The sequence below is a fragment of the Theropithecus gelada genome, chromosome 15 (assembly GCF_003255815.1).
Source record: "Theropithecus gelada isolate Dixy chromosome 15, Tgel_1.0, whole genome shotgun sequence".
In the NCBI taxonomy this organism is placed as follows: domain Eukaryota; kingdom Metazoa; phylum Chordata; class Mammalia; order Primates; family Cercopithecidae; genus Theropithecus; species Theropithecus gelada.
In genome coordinates, this window is record NC_037683.1 from 21,410,064 (window position 1) to 21,427,338 (window position 17,275).

Below are 17,275 nucleotides of genomic sequence, written 5' to 3' on the forward strand. Positions count from 1 at the left end.
AACTTTTTAATCCATTTTCTTCCAAACTAGCTGTGCATTTATATTTATCATATATCTCTCATGGGTAACATATAATTGGGTCTTACTATTTTAGCAATTTTGATAATCTCTGTCTTTTAATGGAAGTGATTGCTCCATTAACATTTAAGATTGATAATGTTAGATTTAAATCTATCACATTTATCCTTTGTTTTTGTTTGTCCTTTCTGATTTTGACTCTCTGTCCCCTTTCCTGATCTTTTTTGAATTATTTGAGTGTTTGTGGAACTTCATTTAATTTATCTATTGTGTTTTCAGCTATACTTCTTTGCATTATTATTATTCTAGTAGTAGCTCTAGGGATTAAAATATTTATTCTAAACTTTTTGCAGTCTACTTAGTGTTAATATTGTACCACTTAACATAAAATATAGAAAACCTGAAATTTTAAAGATCTTTCATTATTATTTCCCCTTCCATCCTTTGTTCTACAGTTATCACATATATTAAACAACGTATATTACAATCTCCACTTGGCAGCATTCTAAATTTTGCTTTAAACAGTCATACATTTTTAAGGAGTTAAGAGAAAAATAGCCTTTTATATTTACACAGAAGTTTACCATGCATAATGCTTTTTATTCATTTCTGAAGATCTTACATTCTCTCTGATGTCATTTCCCGTTAGCCTGAAGATCCTCTCTTGCTATTTGATTTAGTATGGGTCTGCTGGTGGCATAACCTTTTAATTTTAGTATCTTAATATAGTTTTACTTTTGCCTTCATTTTTGAAGGTTCTTTTGCATAATATGAAATTCTGGATTCATAGTTGGTTTTTTTTTTTCTTTCATCACCTTAAAGATGCTGTCCAGCCATCTTCTGGTTTTTGCAGTATCTGATAAAAAGTCAGTGATCAATTCACATAACTGTTATTCTGTATGCTGTTTTGAGTTCTTTCCCCTTTTTTCCCCTCTTTTAAAATTTAAAAAATTTTACATTTTATGGGTACATAGTAGGTGTTTATATTTATGGGGTACATGAGATGTTTGATACAGGCATACACTGTGTCATAATCACGTCATGGAGAATGAGGTATTCATCTCCACAAGCACTTATCCTTTGAGTCACAAACAAATTAATTATGTTCTTTGAGTTATTTTACAATATACAATCAAGTTATTATTGACTACAGTTACCCAGCTACTTTCAGTATTTTCTCGTTATCATTTTTTAAAATTTGACTCTAATGTATCTGAGCATGAATTTTTTCAAACTTATCCTGCTTGTAGATTCTTGAATCTGTCAGTTAATGTTTTTCACCAAATCAGGAAATTTCAGGTCATTATTTCCCCTAATATTTTTTTCTGCATCCGTCTTTTTCTTCTCCATCTTCTATTATAATTACATGTATTTAGACATTTTAATATTGTCCATTATTTTCAATATTTTTTCTATTCTTCAAATTGATAATTTATTTTGATTTAGCTCCATGTTTACTGACTTGCTCCTTTGCTGTCCTCATTCTCGTTTTAAGTCCATTCAGTGTTTTTAAAAAATATTTTACATTGTCGTTTTTGATTCTAAAAAATTTATTTGGTTCCTTATAGATCCCATTCTTCTATTGAGAATTCTTATGTTTTTTCCATTACAAGCATATGATATTTTACTTCATTGAGCATAGTAATAATACTTACTTTAAAGTCATTGTTTGTTAATTTCAATATTTGGGTTATCTCAGGGTTGACCTTTATTGATTATCATTCTCTTGAGAATGGGTAACATTTGCCTGGTTCTTTGAATAACAAGTAATGTTGTGTGTCTTCTGAACATGGTGAGTATTATATTATGGAGATTTGGGATTTTGTTATCCCACTGCTCTGCAGAGTGTTGATTTTTGTTAAGCAAAAAACTAAATGATCTCTCAAATCACAAAGTCTCTTACATAGCAGTTCAAATCACAGCTCAACACTTCTCCAGCACCCTGAAGTGAGTTGTTCCCATCTGCCTTACATATGTGTGGTTTAAGGGTCAGTAGAGATTTTGTTAATTTTTAGGCACAGAATTTGAGACTTTTTTCCAGGCTTCCCCTTTCACTTTTCTGTTCCTGTAGTTGGCCTCAAATCAACATTGTGGTTCCTTAGGCCAGAAACACTATAGATTATTGGAGTTTCAGATTATTGTGTGATACAAAAACTGGAAACTGTCTTCCCACTAAAAGACTAAAGAAAAAAGAAAAACAATTGCCCTTTGCCTGTATCTTTTCTTACATTTTGACTCATCTCCAGGATCTCCCTATTTTTTCACTTGTCAGAAGCTTTTTGTTGTTGTTGCTATTTGTTTCTTATAATGAAGCATTACGACTTTGCTGCAATACCTAACTGGGAAATAAAAAAAAAAGCCTGAGAGTCATAAAAAAATAATTTGAAAGAGAAGAACAATGAGAAGAGATTTTCCCAGGTAAACTTCAACACGTAATTCCATGATAAATAAATAATGTAGTATTCACAGCCAGGCTCGGTGATTTACACCTGTAATCCCAACACTTTTGGAGGCAAAACTGTGTGAATCGTTTGAGACCAGCCTTGGCACCATAGTGAAACCTTGTCTCTATCAAAAATACAAAAATTAGACAATCTTACAACCTGGTCTGAAAATAATTAAACAGGTCAATTTTTTTAATGTAATATTCACAATAAAATAGCAAATCAAAATGAGATATCAAGAAAGTGATGATAGCATATTGAAGATGTAGCACATTATAAAAATGGCATTTTTAGTCAGGGTCAAAATTGATGAGTTATTCATTAAATAGTTATTGTAAAAGCTTTTCACGTGGAAAAAAGTTTTAATTCTATTTTACATTATATTCAAAAAATAAGTTTCAAGTCCTGGACAGAGCAATTAGTCAAAAGAAAGAAATTAAGAGCATCCAAGTTGGAAAGGAGGAAGTCAAATTGTCGCTATTTGCAGATGACATTGTCTTATATGAAGAAAAACTTAAAAGTTTTGGCAAAAAACTCTTAGAACTAAATTTAAAAATTAGCCAAGTTGCAGGATACAAAATCAACATACCAAAAGCAAATAGCATTTCTATACACCAACAACAAACTAGTGGAAAAAGAAATCAAGAAAGTAATCCTATTTACAATAGCTGTGAATACAAACAACAACAACAAAAACCTAGGGATAAATTTAACCAAGAAGATGAAAGATCTCTACAAGGAAAACTAGGAAACACTGCTGAAAGAAATGGAAGAGGACATAAAAAATAGAAAAATATCCCATGTTCATGGACTAGAAGAATTAAAATTGTAAAAATGGTCATGCCACCAAGTGTAATCTACATAGTCAATGCAAAACATATCAAAATCCCAATTACATTCTTCACAGAAATAGAAAAAACAATTCTAAAATTTGTACAGAACCACAAAAGACTCCAAAAAGCCAAAATGATCCTGAGCAAAAATAACAAAACTGGAGGCAACACATTGCCAACTTCAAAATGTACTACAAAGCTATAATGATCAAGAGATCATGGTACTGGCATAAAAACAGATATATAGGCCAATGGAACAGAATATAGAGCCCAAAAATAAATACATAGATTTACAGCTAATTGCTTTTCAGCAAAGGCACCAAGAACATTCCCTGGGTGAACAATAATATCTTCAATAACTCCTGATAGGAAAACTCGATATCCATATGCAGAAAAATGAAACTAGACTTTTGTCTCCCATCCTATGCAAAAATCAACTAACAATGGATTAAAGACTTGCTATGGTTTGGATATAATTTGTTTGTCCCCACAAAAACTCATGTTGAAATTTGATCATCAGTACAGTAGCGTTGAGGGTCCTAGTGGGAGGTATTTGGGTTGTGGGACTGAATTCCTCATAAATAACTTGATGCTATTCTCATGGCAGAGAGTTCACAAGACTGGATTAATTCTCATCAGAATGGATTCGTTCCTATGAGAGTGGGTTGTCATAATGCCAGGACATCTCTCAGGTTTTCCCCTCTTGCTACAGGCCCACTTTCCCTTTGACGCTCTCTCAGCTGTGTTGTGATGTAGCATAGTAACTCTCACCAGAAGCCAGGGCCATGCCCTTGAACTTATGAGCCTCAGAACCATGACCTAAATAAACCTTCCCCGCCCCCCCCCCAAAAAAAGTACTCGGTCTCGGGCATTCTTGTATAGCAACACAAAATGGACTAAGACAAGGCTTAAATGTGAGACCCAAATCTATGAAACTTCCAAAAGAAAACAAAGGAGCGTTCCTCCAGGACATTAATCTGGACTAAGACTTTATGGAGAAGACCTCAAGCACAGCAGCAAAAGTAGAAATAGATAAATTGGATTATATATATTCTGCACAGCAAAGGAAACAATGAACAGAGTGAAGAAATAGCTTGAATAATGGGAAAAAATATTTGCAAACTATTCTTCCAATAAGGGATTAATATCTAGAATAGACAAAGAACTAAAACAACTCAATAGCAACAAACAAATAAACAAACAAAAACTCTTACATAATTCAATCTGAAAATGAGCAAATGAACTGAATAGACATCTTTTAAAAGAACATATACAAATAGTTAGCAGGTTCCTGAAAAAACGGTCAAGATCACTAATCATCAGAGAAATACAAATCAAAACCACTATGGAGTAACATCTTATCTCAGTTAGAATGGCAGAGAAAGGGGAACCCCTATATTGTTGGTGGGAATATAAATTTATAGTCATTATGAAAAATAGTATGAAGGTTTCTCAGAAAACTAGAGATAGAATTACCATATGATATCTCAATCTTGCTACTGGGAATATAGCCAAAAACAAATGGAAATCAGTATATTGAATAGATACCTGCCCTCCTATGTTTATCACAGCACTATTCAGAATAATCAAGATATATAATCAACCTAAGTGTTTATCAACAGGTAAATGGGTAAGAAAATGTCATCTATATACACAATGGAATATTATTCACCCAGAAAAAAGAACAAAATTCTGTCATGTCACTCACAGCAACATGGAGGAGCTTAGAAGACATTACGTTAAGTGAAATAAGTCAGGCACAGAAAGAGAAATATCTCGCATATTTCTCATATTTAGAAGCTAAAAAATTTAGTCTCATAGAAGTAGAGAGTAGAATAGTGGTTACCACAGTCTCATAGTTTAGGGTCTCATATTTAAGTCTTGTCTTAGTCCATCTGAAGTTGGGCAAGGGTGTGAATAGTCAGAGATTGGTTAACAGACACAAAATTAGAGCTAAATAGAAGGAAAAGTTTCTAGTGTTCTATAGTGCTATATGGCGCCATTAATTAACAGCAATTAGTTGTGTATTTTCAAATATCTAGAAGAGTGGCTTTTGAATGTCCCCAACACACACACACACAAAATAAATGTTTGAGGTAATACACATGCTAATTACTCTGATTTAATCATTACACATTGAATACACACATCAAAATATCACAGTGTACAACATAAGTACGTACATTTATTATGTCAATTAACATTTTTTTAAAACTCCAAAATAATTTAAAAAATAAGTTTCACATGTATAAAGAGCAAAATATGGGCATAAAGTCATAAACTGAATAATGGTAGAATAAGGTAGAAGGTAATTCATAAAAATAAACCTAGTTTGCCAAAGCCTTCTTATAGAAGTCACAATACCCAGTAGAAACAGAGAAAAACACAAACTGACCGATGTGTGTATGTGTGTGTGTGTGTGAGAGAGAGAGAGAGTTGCACACACATTTGTGTTGATTAACAGTAGGGATACATTCTGAGAAATGCATCATTAGGAGAGATTTTATCATTGCGTGAATCTCAAAGAGTGTACTTACACAAACTTAGATAGTGTGGCCTACTACACCTCTAGGCTATATGATATAGCCAATTGTTCCTAGGCCACAAACCTGTACAGCATGTTATTGTACTGAATACTGTAGGCAATTGTAACACACTGGTAAGTATCTGTGTATCTAAACATACCTTACCATAGAAAAGGCACAGTAAAATATAAAAGATAAAAATTGGTACACCTGTATAGGCACTTACCATAAATGGAGCTTGCAGAACTGGAAGTTGTTCTGGGTGAGTTAATGAGGGAGTGGAAAGTGAATGTGAAGAGGTAGGATATTACTATACACTACCATAGACTTTATAAACACTATATACTTAGGCTACCCAATTTATTTTTATATTTGAATTTCTTCAATAATAAATTCACTTTAGTTTACTGTAACTTTCCTATTTCAGAAACTTTTAAACTTTCTGAACTTTCTTACTCTTTTTGTAGTAATGTAAAAGAGGTAGCTTAAAACACAAACATATTGTACAGCTATACAAAAATATTTTTCTTTATATCCTTATTTTATACACTTTTTCTATTTTAAATGCTTTTCACTTTTCAAACTTTTTTGTTAGAAAATAAGACACAAACATACACATTCATGTAGTCCTACATAGGGTCAGGATCATTATTATCATTGTCTTCCTCCTCCACATCTTGTCCCACTGGAAGGTCTTCGGGGGAATGATGCACATGGAGCTGTCACCTCCTGTAACAATGCCTTCTTCTGGAATACCTCTTGAAGGACCTGCCTGAGGCCATTTTACAATTAACTTTACATATATGTAAGATGTAGAAGGACACTTTAAAATATGATTAAAAATATAATAACAGTAAATACATCAACCAGTAACATAGTCATTTATTATCATTATAAAGTATTATGTACTGTATATAATTGTATGTGCTTTACATTTGTATAAGTTTTCTTACACCAGGTTCACCACAAATACCTGAGTAATGCATTGCACAATGACATTATAATGGCTAAGATGTCACTGGGCAATAAGAGCTTTTCAGTTCCATCATAATCTTACAGGACCACTGTTGGTCCATTGTTGATGAAAATGTTGTTATGTGGAACATGATTTATACATGTCTACATAGAAATATATAGAGATATATAAAACATATATATATATATGAGAGAAATAGTTACAACAAATTTAACAGACGAAAGGTTTGAATACAAAATATATAAATAGTTTTTACAGTCATTATCACAAGGCAAACAACCCATTTGATTAATTAGTGAAAGCTGTAAGCCAGCAAATTAAAAAATGGCTAATTAATACATGGAAAACTAACCCCATTCACAATTAAACAAATTAAAACTGAGGCACAATTGAAATAATAGTTTTCATTAAGTCAAACAGGCTTGTATGTTGCATCTGTATCTGCCAGGTAGATGATGCCTGTCAAACATGTATACACTGACCTTTGGTTAATTCCTGCAGCCAATACTGACAAATGTTCTATGGTTTTTGTCAGTTCCTTGTACTTAGTGGGTAGGCAGGAGCCTAACCCACATTTCATTAGGAAGAATCCTAAAGGAGATTATCACTGCCTTTCTGCCCCAGAACACAAACAAGGAGGGTAACTAGATTAATTTTCTGTTGTGAGTATAATGAGTGAACCCAAACTTAGTGGTTTAAAGAATACAAATTTGTTATCTTACAGTTCTGTAGTTGAGAAGTCTGATATGGATCGCACTGGGCTAAAAGCAAGACACTGGCAGGGCTGCACTACACTCTGGAGGCTCTATGGAAGCATCTGTCTTTGCCCACTCCTTGGTTCATAACCCTTTCCCCCATCTTCATAGTATCTCCCTGATTACTCTTCTGTAAACATGGTTCTCTCCGATCACAGCTTGGAAAGGTTTTCTGCTCTTAAGGATTCACACAGTTAGACTGAACATACCTGTATTATGCAGGATAATCTCCCCATCTAAAGATTATTAACCACAATCACATTTGCAATCTTTCTTTTGTCTTGTACAGTAACATTCACAGGTTTTGGGGATTAGGGCATGGACACTTTCTGGGAACCATCTTGCCTACCACAGCTGAGCTACTTGCAGGCTCAGTACGGTTTCTACTCTGTTTGAGTTGTATCACCTACAAAAAGACTTATTGTGAAGGATTTAAGACCAACAAAATTTGCCCCTATAGTGAAGAGAACACTGTTAAGTCTTCAGGAGATTAAGTTTATTATTTGATATGGTTTAGTTCTATATCCCCACCTAAATCTCATGTTGAATTGTAGTTGCCATCATTGGAGGATAGACCTGGTGAGAGGTGATTGGCTCATGGAGGCAGACATCCCCCTTGTTGTTCGCATGATAGTGAGTGAGTTGTCACCAGATATGATCATTTAAAAGTGTGTAGCACTTAGGCTGGGTGTGGTGGCTCACACCTGTAATCCTAGCACTTTGAGAGGCCGAGGTGGGTGGATCATCTGAGGTTGGGAGTTTGTGACCAGGATCATCTGAGGTTGGGAGTTCATGACCAGCCTGACCAACATTTGGAAACCCTGTCTCTACTAAAAATACAGAATTAGCTGGGCATGGTGGCATATGCCTGTAATCCCAGCTACTCAGGAGGATGAGGCAGGAGAATTGCTTGAACCCAGGAGGCAGAAGTTGCAGTGAGCGGAGATCATGCTGCTGCACTCCAGCCGGGGCAACAAGAGTGAAACTCGGTCTAAAAAAATAAAAAATAAAAAAATTTGTAGCACTTCTCCCTTTGCTCTCTCTCCTGCTGGCCATGAGAAAACATACCTGCTTCCCTTGTTGCAGGAAGTCCGGGATCCCGAATGGAGGGACCGGCTGGAGCTGCAGCAGAGGAACATAAATTGTGAAGACTTCATGAACATTTATCTGTTCCCAAATAATACTTTCATAATTTTTTATGCCTGTCTTTAATCTCTTAATCCTGTTATCTTTGTAAACTGAGGATGTACGTCACCTCAGGACCACTGTGATAATTGTGTTAACTATACAAATCGATTGTAAAACGTGTGTGTTTGAACAATATGAAATCAGTGCATCTTGAAAAAGAACAGAATAACAGCTATTTTTAGGGAACAAGGGAAGACAACCATAAGTTCTGACTGCCTGCAGGATCGGGCAAAAAGAGCCATATGTTTCTTCTTGCCGAGAGTCTATAATGGATGTGCAAGTAGGAGAGATATTGCTAAATTCTTTTCCTAGCAAAGAATGTTAATATTAATACCCTGGGAAAGGAATGCATTCCTTGCGGGGAGGTCTATTAATGGCCACTCTGGGAATGTCTGTCTTGTGCTGTTGAGATAAGGACTGAGATATGCCCTGGTGTCCTGCAGTACCCTCAGGCTTACCAGTGTTGGGAAACTCCACCCTGGTAAATTTGTGGTCAGACCAGTTCTCTGCTCTCGAACCCTGTTTTCTGTTGTTTAAGATGTTTATCAAGACAATACGTGCACCACTGTATTGTACTGTATTGTACTGATAAACCCTTATCAGTAGTTCTGCTTTTGTCCTTTGCCTTGTGATCTTTGTTGGACCCTTATCAGTAGTTCTGTGTTTGCCCTTTGTCCTGTTCCCTCAGAAGCATGTGATCCTTTTTAGACCCTTATTAGTAATTCTGCTTTTTGCCCTTTGAAGCATGTGATCTTTGTACCTACTCTATGTTCTTATATCCCCTCCCCTTTTTAAAACCCTTAATAAAAACTTGGTGGTTTGAGGCTCAGGCAGGCATCATGGTCCTACCGATATATGATGTCACCCCCAGTGGCCCAGCTGTAAAATTCCTCTCTTTGTACTGTCTCTTGTTATTTCTCAGCTGTCTGACACTTATGGAAAATAGAAGGAACCTACATTGAAATATTGGGGGTAGGTTCCCCCAGTATTCCCCTTTGCCTTCTACCATGATTGTAAGTTTCCTAAGGCCTCCCCAGCCATGCTTCCTGTATAACCTGTGGAACTGTAAGTAAATTAAACCTCTTTTCTTCTAATTGCCTAGTCTCAGGTAAGTCTTTATAGCAGTATGAGAATGGACTAATATGGTATTCTTTACTAAATTAAAAGAACTCATATTCTTTGCTTGTGCCTACTGACATCATTCATCATAATAGTCCTGTGACAACCATCCAATCCGTTATTAGAAAAAAATCTCAAAAATTGATGGCATTGTGTGTTGTGAAATATTTGGAGACATGGTACTTCTCTATAATGTTGGTGAGTTTGTAGATTGGATCAGGCTTTTTTTCTTTCTTCTTTTTAATTTTGTTTGAAGGCAGTGTGGCAGTTATCTATCAAAATTTCAAAAACATGAATACTCTTCGACCCAGCAGTTTCTTAGGTGTCTATCCTATAGAAAACATTCTCACATTACACAAAGACAGGTACAAACTTCAACACTGGGTTTGTTAAGGCATATCTGGAAGAATTTCCATGATCATTAACAGAGCAAATGTTAAACATATTCTGGTAGATTCACACTTCGGAATATGAGACAGATTTTAAAAGGATGAAATAGATCTACATAGACTAAAATAAGAAGATAATGAAGACATAGCAAAGTAAAAGAGCAAGCTACAGTATGAGAAAATATGATCATGTGTGTGTAATTCATGCATATATATAAAGTCATGAAAATATTTGGAAATATATAAGCAAAATTTTAACAATGATTTCCTTTGAGGGGGCATTGGTATGAACTTGGGTGTGAGGGCTTTGAAAGTAGTCTTTTATTTTTACTTATAATTTTAAAATTGTATCATAAAATGTATTTAAAATGAAATAATTTTAAAATGACCAAATGAAAGAAATAAACCCCTGATTATTCCCATTCTTTTGATGACTCTATAATTGCATATTCTCCCTAAATCAATGAATCATCAAAAGATTGAATCCAGTTGGTCTTACTCCAAGGCTAAGCATTATTATTCCAATTTTTCAGACAAAGTGTTATGAATTAACTTTTTAAATAACCCACAGCTACTTAGTAGCAAAATCAGAATTGAAAGAGTCATTGCTCAGTTCATTCATAGCCTATCTAGTTACAGCATAGCTGGGAAAGGGCAGAAGCAGGTTTCTGGATACTTTTCTGAACCACTCTCTTGGAAGTGTAGTCCCCCATTCTTCATTTTGTAGCCATGTCCTTCACCATACACATTTGTACTTTCTTTCACAAAAGGCAAGTGCATCGCTCTGCCTCTTGACTTTGAACTTGGCCATGTGATTTGATTTGGCCAATGGGATGTCAGTAAACATTATATAATCAGGGGCTTAAAATGTGCTTTTTCAATGGGGTTTGTCCCCTAGAGCTTCTGTCATCTTCAGGAGCAGAGTTTTCCTCATGCAACTGATGTCCCTGGGCTCCAGAATAAACACAAGTGGAACACAGGCACTCCAAGTAACCAACAGAGATGCTGCCTGAAGAAGAGTCCCTTCAGCTGAACTGCAGATCCATGAGCTGATGGTTATCCTTTTATGCTCCTGAGTTTCGTACTTTTCTTGAAAGTTTAATAAATGGTCTTTTCGTTAGTCAGGGTTCAACCAGGGAAGCAGAACTACTGATTACACACATGCACACAAACAAATACAGGTTCATCACACAAACTTATACCTATATATAAAATTCCTGTTACTGGCTTTTGGCCTTTTGCAATTATGAGAGCTGGTTAAGTGTGTCTGTAAGTCCATTGTCTCTGCATCTAATGCTAGATGGAGCTCAAAGCTCAAAGGGCTGGAAGTCAGAAAGGTAAGATAGATGTAAAGCTTGGAGGTTGAGGGCAGACTCAATCCACAAGCATCAGCTGAAACCCCATGAGGATGGACTGAAACTTGTTGCTTCTGGCCTTGGTGATATAGGTATTCTACAGACACCATACATATCACTTGTCATAGAGTTAAACATAGCACCTGACCCAGCAGTGGTAGAAGCTGAAGGAGGACCCAGGGGAAAATAGAGCAGTTGCAAGCCCAGCTGCTACTTCAAGTCAATTAGGTGAGCCAGCTTGTCAGTAATAACATATGTGAGGTATTAAATGGCTACTGGTCCACCCTCCAGAACTTTGCAGGGCTCTTCCTTTATGGTGCAGCCTAACCAGAAACATAAAAAAGGGAATTCTGGGAAATGTAGTTCAGCCTACCTACATAGACCCATTATAAAGTCATTATAGCTTCTGATATTCCAATTTAACAGGTAAAGAAATAACGTCCCCAGAGAGCGTGTGGGACCTGATCAATATCTCATAGCTGGTAACTGGTAGAATTGGAACTTGAATCAACCTGTCTGATTTCTGGCCCCTGTGTGATCCCCATTCTACATATTGTAAGTAAATCTTTCATGTCATTTTTTACATATGATGACAGCTTCTCCTGAAGCTGGAGAGATTCATCATGAGTGGGAGCAGGGAAGCCTCATTGAGAGGCATGAGGCATTTAGAGGAAGGTCAACCTAGGTGGAGTCCAGGAAAGCAGGTGTCATGGGACAGCCTGAGATCAGGAGGTCCTTGAGAAAAGAGTCATATATATGGAGAATACACCCCCAGGGTTTGTTCCTGTGTTTCATTATTGTGCGTTGTTTTATTTATTTTGGCTGATAAACATTATGAAACAGGCAGGCAGGTGGAATGCAACAGACTGAAACAATCAAGCAGACATTGGGGCAAGACCTGAAAACCTCCCCAGGAGTGGGGAAGCACTACAGAGGAAGGACAAGAGAAGACAATCTGAAGCAGCAGGAAAGATATATCGTGCAGTAGAGCGTTGGGCAGTCTACCGCTAGCCCATGCTATGCTTTAACAAGGGCTCCCCGTGAGTGTGGCTTGGGGAGTCTATGGCAATTTCTTGAGAGCCAGATAGATGGACAGGACAAGAGTTAGAAAGTGACAGCACTCTGGCCACAGCATGAAGGTTCAGGAATAGAAATCTCATCAGCAAGTGAAGAGACAGGGAGAAAGAACTGGTACCGATGCTTCTGATGTCCTCAGGGGATGCTTACCTCTGCAGGGCAGACTGTATCCTCCAAGAGGATGTGGATATCTTAAGTATTCTGGTTACCATAACAACACTAGCCTGGTACCCTGCATGACAGATGACAGTAGTCATTTAAAAAGCACCTATGGGCCAGGCACAGTGGCTCACGTCTGTAATCCCAGCACTTTGGGAGGTTGAGGCGGCCAGATCACCTGAGGTCAGGAGTTCAAAACCAGCCTGGCCAACATGGTGAAACCCCATCTCTACTAAACATAAAAAATTAGCAGGGCATGGTGGCGGGCGCCTGTGATCCCAGCTACTCAGGAGCCTGAGAGAGGAGAATCACTTGAACCCGAGAGGCAGAGATTGCAGTGAGCTGAGATCGGGGGTCACTACACTCCAGCCTGGGTGACAGAGCGAGCCTCCGTCTCAAAAAATATACATTAATTAATTAAAAAGAAAAGAAAGAAAAAGCACCTATGAATGACTGAATGCATATCACAGGCTTTGGTGAAAACGAGCTTCAGATTCAAAATCTCATCTCCATCATTAACTTGTCATAAAAACTTGGCACTTTATGTAATCTGCCTTGGCCTCAGTTTCTTTATCAATAATATGGGAATAATAATATCATTTACCTTACAGGTAAAAGACAAAAATATAAATGATAGAAGCTATATACAAGATCTGGTTTATAAAAAATTAGGGTCCCAGGAGTGTTAGTTTTCTGTTATTCTGGTTCGAATCTCAAGTCAGGGTCAGGAATATAATCAAGCGATACAGTTATTAAAACTAGGATCTCAAGCACGGGTCTGGCTGCATGAAAAGCACTAGGGAAAAAGGTGAAAGAAGAACCAGTGAGAGCATCAAGTTGCCCTTGACATTCCTGAAGGTTAATCAATGACTCATATAAATTCTCCATCAACTCACCCCTAGGACGGGCTGGCCCTATAGAGGAGGTTTTGGAGTAGGCAGGTCTGTGCCAGTTGCACGCTCCAGAGCTGTCTGTCTCTGAGAGCCAAGGCCCAAGGGGAGGCAGTGGCAGGATGAGTGCTGGATGATGCAGTGGGGCTCTGAGCAGAGAGCAGCTAAAAGACTGCCCAGTGATTTACAGCCTTTAAATGGCTCTACCCTTCTGCAAAACTCTTAATTTAATAGACAAACATCTTGGACTGAGGGCTCACTAGAGACAGAACTGATGGGATTAATGTTGGAAGATTAAAGACCTACAGAGGGGAGTGCATAACTCAATTATGAAAATGGTAAAGAACTTTTCCAGCAGGAAGCTTCCCCACTCCCTATCCAAGTGGCAAACTTGAGAAAAGCCACCAACAAAGAATCTAAGATATTGACTGTTTCAGGAAAACAGCCACCACCCTTGAAAGAGACCTTAATTGCTGCATTGTCTAGCATTTTTTACCCACATGTTATGCAGATGGGAAACTGAGTTGGAAGAAAGTGGGGTGTCTCAAGTCCTTCTTGATCCTGAAGTGGATTAGGTGCCGCTGTTGCTGCTCTTGTTGAATCTAGAACTGTAGCCAGACATGGGACTGGAGGATGAGCGAAAGATGCTTCCGGAGTCCGGAGATCCTGAGGAGGAGGAAGAGGAAGAGGAGGAATTAGTGGATCCCCTAACAACAGTGAGAGAGCAATGCGAGCAGTTGGAGAAATGTGTAAAGGCCCGGGAGCGGCTAGAGCTCTGTGATGAGCGTGTATCCTCTCGATCACATACAGAAGAGGATTGCACGGAGGAGCTCTTAGACTTCTTGTATGCAAGGGACCATTGCATGGCCCACAAACTCTTTAACAACTTGAAATAAGTGTGTGGACTTATTCACCCCAGCCTTCATCTTCTGGGCATCAGAATATTTCCTTATGGTTTTGGATTTACCATTTGTTTCTTATTTGTGTAACTGTAAGTTCACATGAACCTCATGGATTTTGGCTTAGGCTGGTAGCTTCTATGTAATTCGCAGTGATTCCATCTTAATAAAATTCTGTGTTCTGTGATCTGCAAAAAAAAAAAAGTGGGGTATCTCAATAACGTGTGTCATTAGCAAAGTTAGTGCTAAGATTTTGGTGTCTAGGCTTCCCATTGATCCACAGTAGACAGTAAACTATTGATTCTGACTCGCACACTCTTGTACCCTCAGTAAATAGCAAAGTGCTGGACACATAGGGGGTCCTCCATTAATATTCGGTGAATAAATGATGTGTCTGCAGGGCTTTCAGGACTATCCTCCTGGAAACCTACCATCTTCTTCTGCAAGGTGCCTGAGGTTATTGATTGCCTGGCAATTGAATATTTAGATTCTCATTGCTTCAATGCTTGCTTTCCATTCCTCACATCCCATTGCTTCTTTATTTCTCCCAATTCCAGCATTCTTTCTGTGACACAGACATTAGACTGACCTGAACATTGAAGTAAGAGAATCAAAGGAGACGTGGGTTGACTCAGATAAGGTAGTGAGGTGAAAGATCATAAGCGAATCACTTAAGTTGGCTAAGAGTTGAATGGATGTGGGGTTGGGGGATGACCAAGGCTATGCACTTGATGTTGTCAACCTAATTTTTCAATCTAAACATTAGTGTGTGGACTACAGATAAAATGCCAGAACTGGCTGGCATGAGAAAACAAAAATGCTAAGGGGAACTAGATATCTTACACAAATGGAAAACCCAGACTAGGCTCTTTGGAGAGGGATCTGAGGGCTCTAGACCTGCCTTCACAGGGGTTTCTTTATTGGTCTTTAGGGAATTGTACTTTGAGTCTTGATCTGACAGTACTTTCTCTTGTAGTAACTATCGATTAACTGTAGCCAGTGTTTCAAACTGTGTAACAGTACCTACAGACACTTGTGTACAGTTGCAGTAGTGATATAACAAAGCTTAAGTCCTACATCTGATCTTTCCTGTGTACATGACCTAGAGCAATTTATGTAACCTTTTAAGTTTCAGTTTTATCTTTTATATAGTGGACATGACCATAGTATCAACTTCAATGGGTTTTGGGGAGACTTTATTTTTAATTTTTATTTTTTCTTTATTTTGTTATTTTTTTCCTCAGCATTCTTGCAGGTTTTGGGGAGACTTTAATGAGACTTAGCATAATGCCTGGCCCACAGTGGATGTTCTCTGGGGAGTTAGTTCATATCTCTCTCTCTCTCTCTCTGAGTGTGTGTGTGTGTGTGTGTGTGTGTGTGTGTGTGTGTTTTGAGGGGATGGATGCTTTATTTCTGTGTGCTGCTTCCTCATGCTCATCGAAACATCCTCAGAAGGCCATCAGTATCAGCCATCACCCTGCTCCTGTCTTTAGGGAAAGTATTTTATGTACCTTCTCAGTTTTAGAGTGCTTAGTCTCATTTTGAATACAGCTACACCTTCTGGTTTTTGACTTCCATTCAGAATTTAATTTACCTTTATAACTTTGTGTTCCCTTTCATCAACTTTTATATGGAGGATACTCTTATTTTTTCTCTGTGTAGTTTCCTTGATATTTTTTCTAAATTAGGTTTGGTAAACCTCTTTCTTGGTTTTGTTCACCTGAGAGGCATTTGTTGAACACCGGTTACATGCTAGATGTGATATCTTTTGTATGCTTCATAGTATCAAGTCTTCATACACTGTAGTGATTTTTGAAGATTAAAAAAGAAGTAACAGGCCAGGTGCGGTGGCTCACACCTATAATCCCAGCACTTTGGGAGGCTGAGGCAGGTGGATCACGAGGTCAGGAGATCAAGACCATCCTGGCCAACATGGTGAAGCTCCATCTCTACTAAAAGTATGAAAATTAGCCAGACATGGTGGCACATGCCTGTAATCCCAGCTACTTGGGAGGCTGAAGTAGCAGAATCACTTGAACCAGGGAGTCAGAGGTTGCAATGAGCCGAGATACCACCACTGCACTCCAGCCTGGCAATAGAGCGAGATTCCCTCTCAAAAAATAAAAAATAAAAAAGGTAACAAAGATAACATAATTGCCCAGGGTGCAGTTACATTGTATATAAACTTCATTTGCAACCATAATTTGCAACATGCTAACTAACAGTAGGAGTACATGGAAGGTTTATTAATTGAATTTTCTATGGCATGAAGTTCAGAAAAACAGCCAGTACACTGAATGATAATCAGGATTCAACAACTTTTTGACTAATAAGAACACTGGATCAAATCTAAAAAGATAAAATTGAATAGGACAAATATCAGGTATTCACTTTAAACTCCAACTCTATAAATAAGAGATGAGGAAAATATGGTTTGGAGAGAAGATAGGTTTAAAGTCTGAGGTTTTATTTCTATTTAAGTATGGCAGTGGCATGAGTCAACAATGAGCTCTGACTGGAACAAAAAGTGCTAATGCTCTTACAGGCTGAACTAAGAGTTGTTTCATGCTCGATGGGGAAAAATGATAACCCTACTCTAGTTAACCATGGTCCAACCACATCTGCAATTTGTGGTTCAATCACAATAT

At 37.5% G+C, this 17,275-nt stretch overlaps 1 pseudogene across 1 annotated transcript; it reads left to right on the forward strand.

Annotated features, from left to right (window-relative positions):
• The first annotated feature begins 14,279 nt into the window (after positions 1 to 14,279).
• Positions 14,280 to 14,824, forward strand: LOC112608449 (annotated as a pseudogene). Its single transcript, XR_003115996.1, has one exon. The product of XR_003115996.1 is annotated as a cytochrome b-c1 complex subunit 6, mitochondrial pseudogene (transcript).
• Positions 14,825 to 17,275: the final 2,451 nt, after the last annotated feature.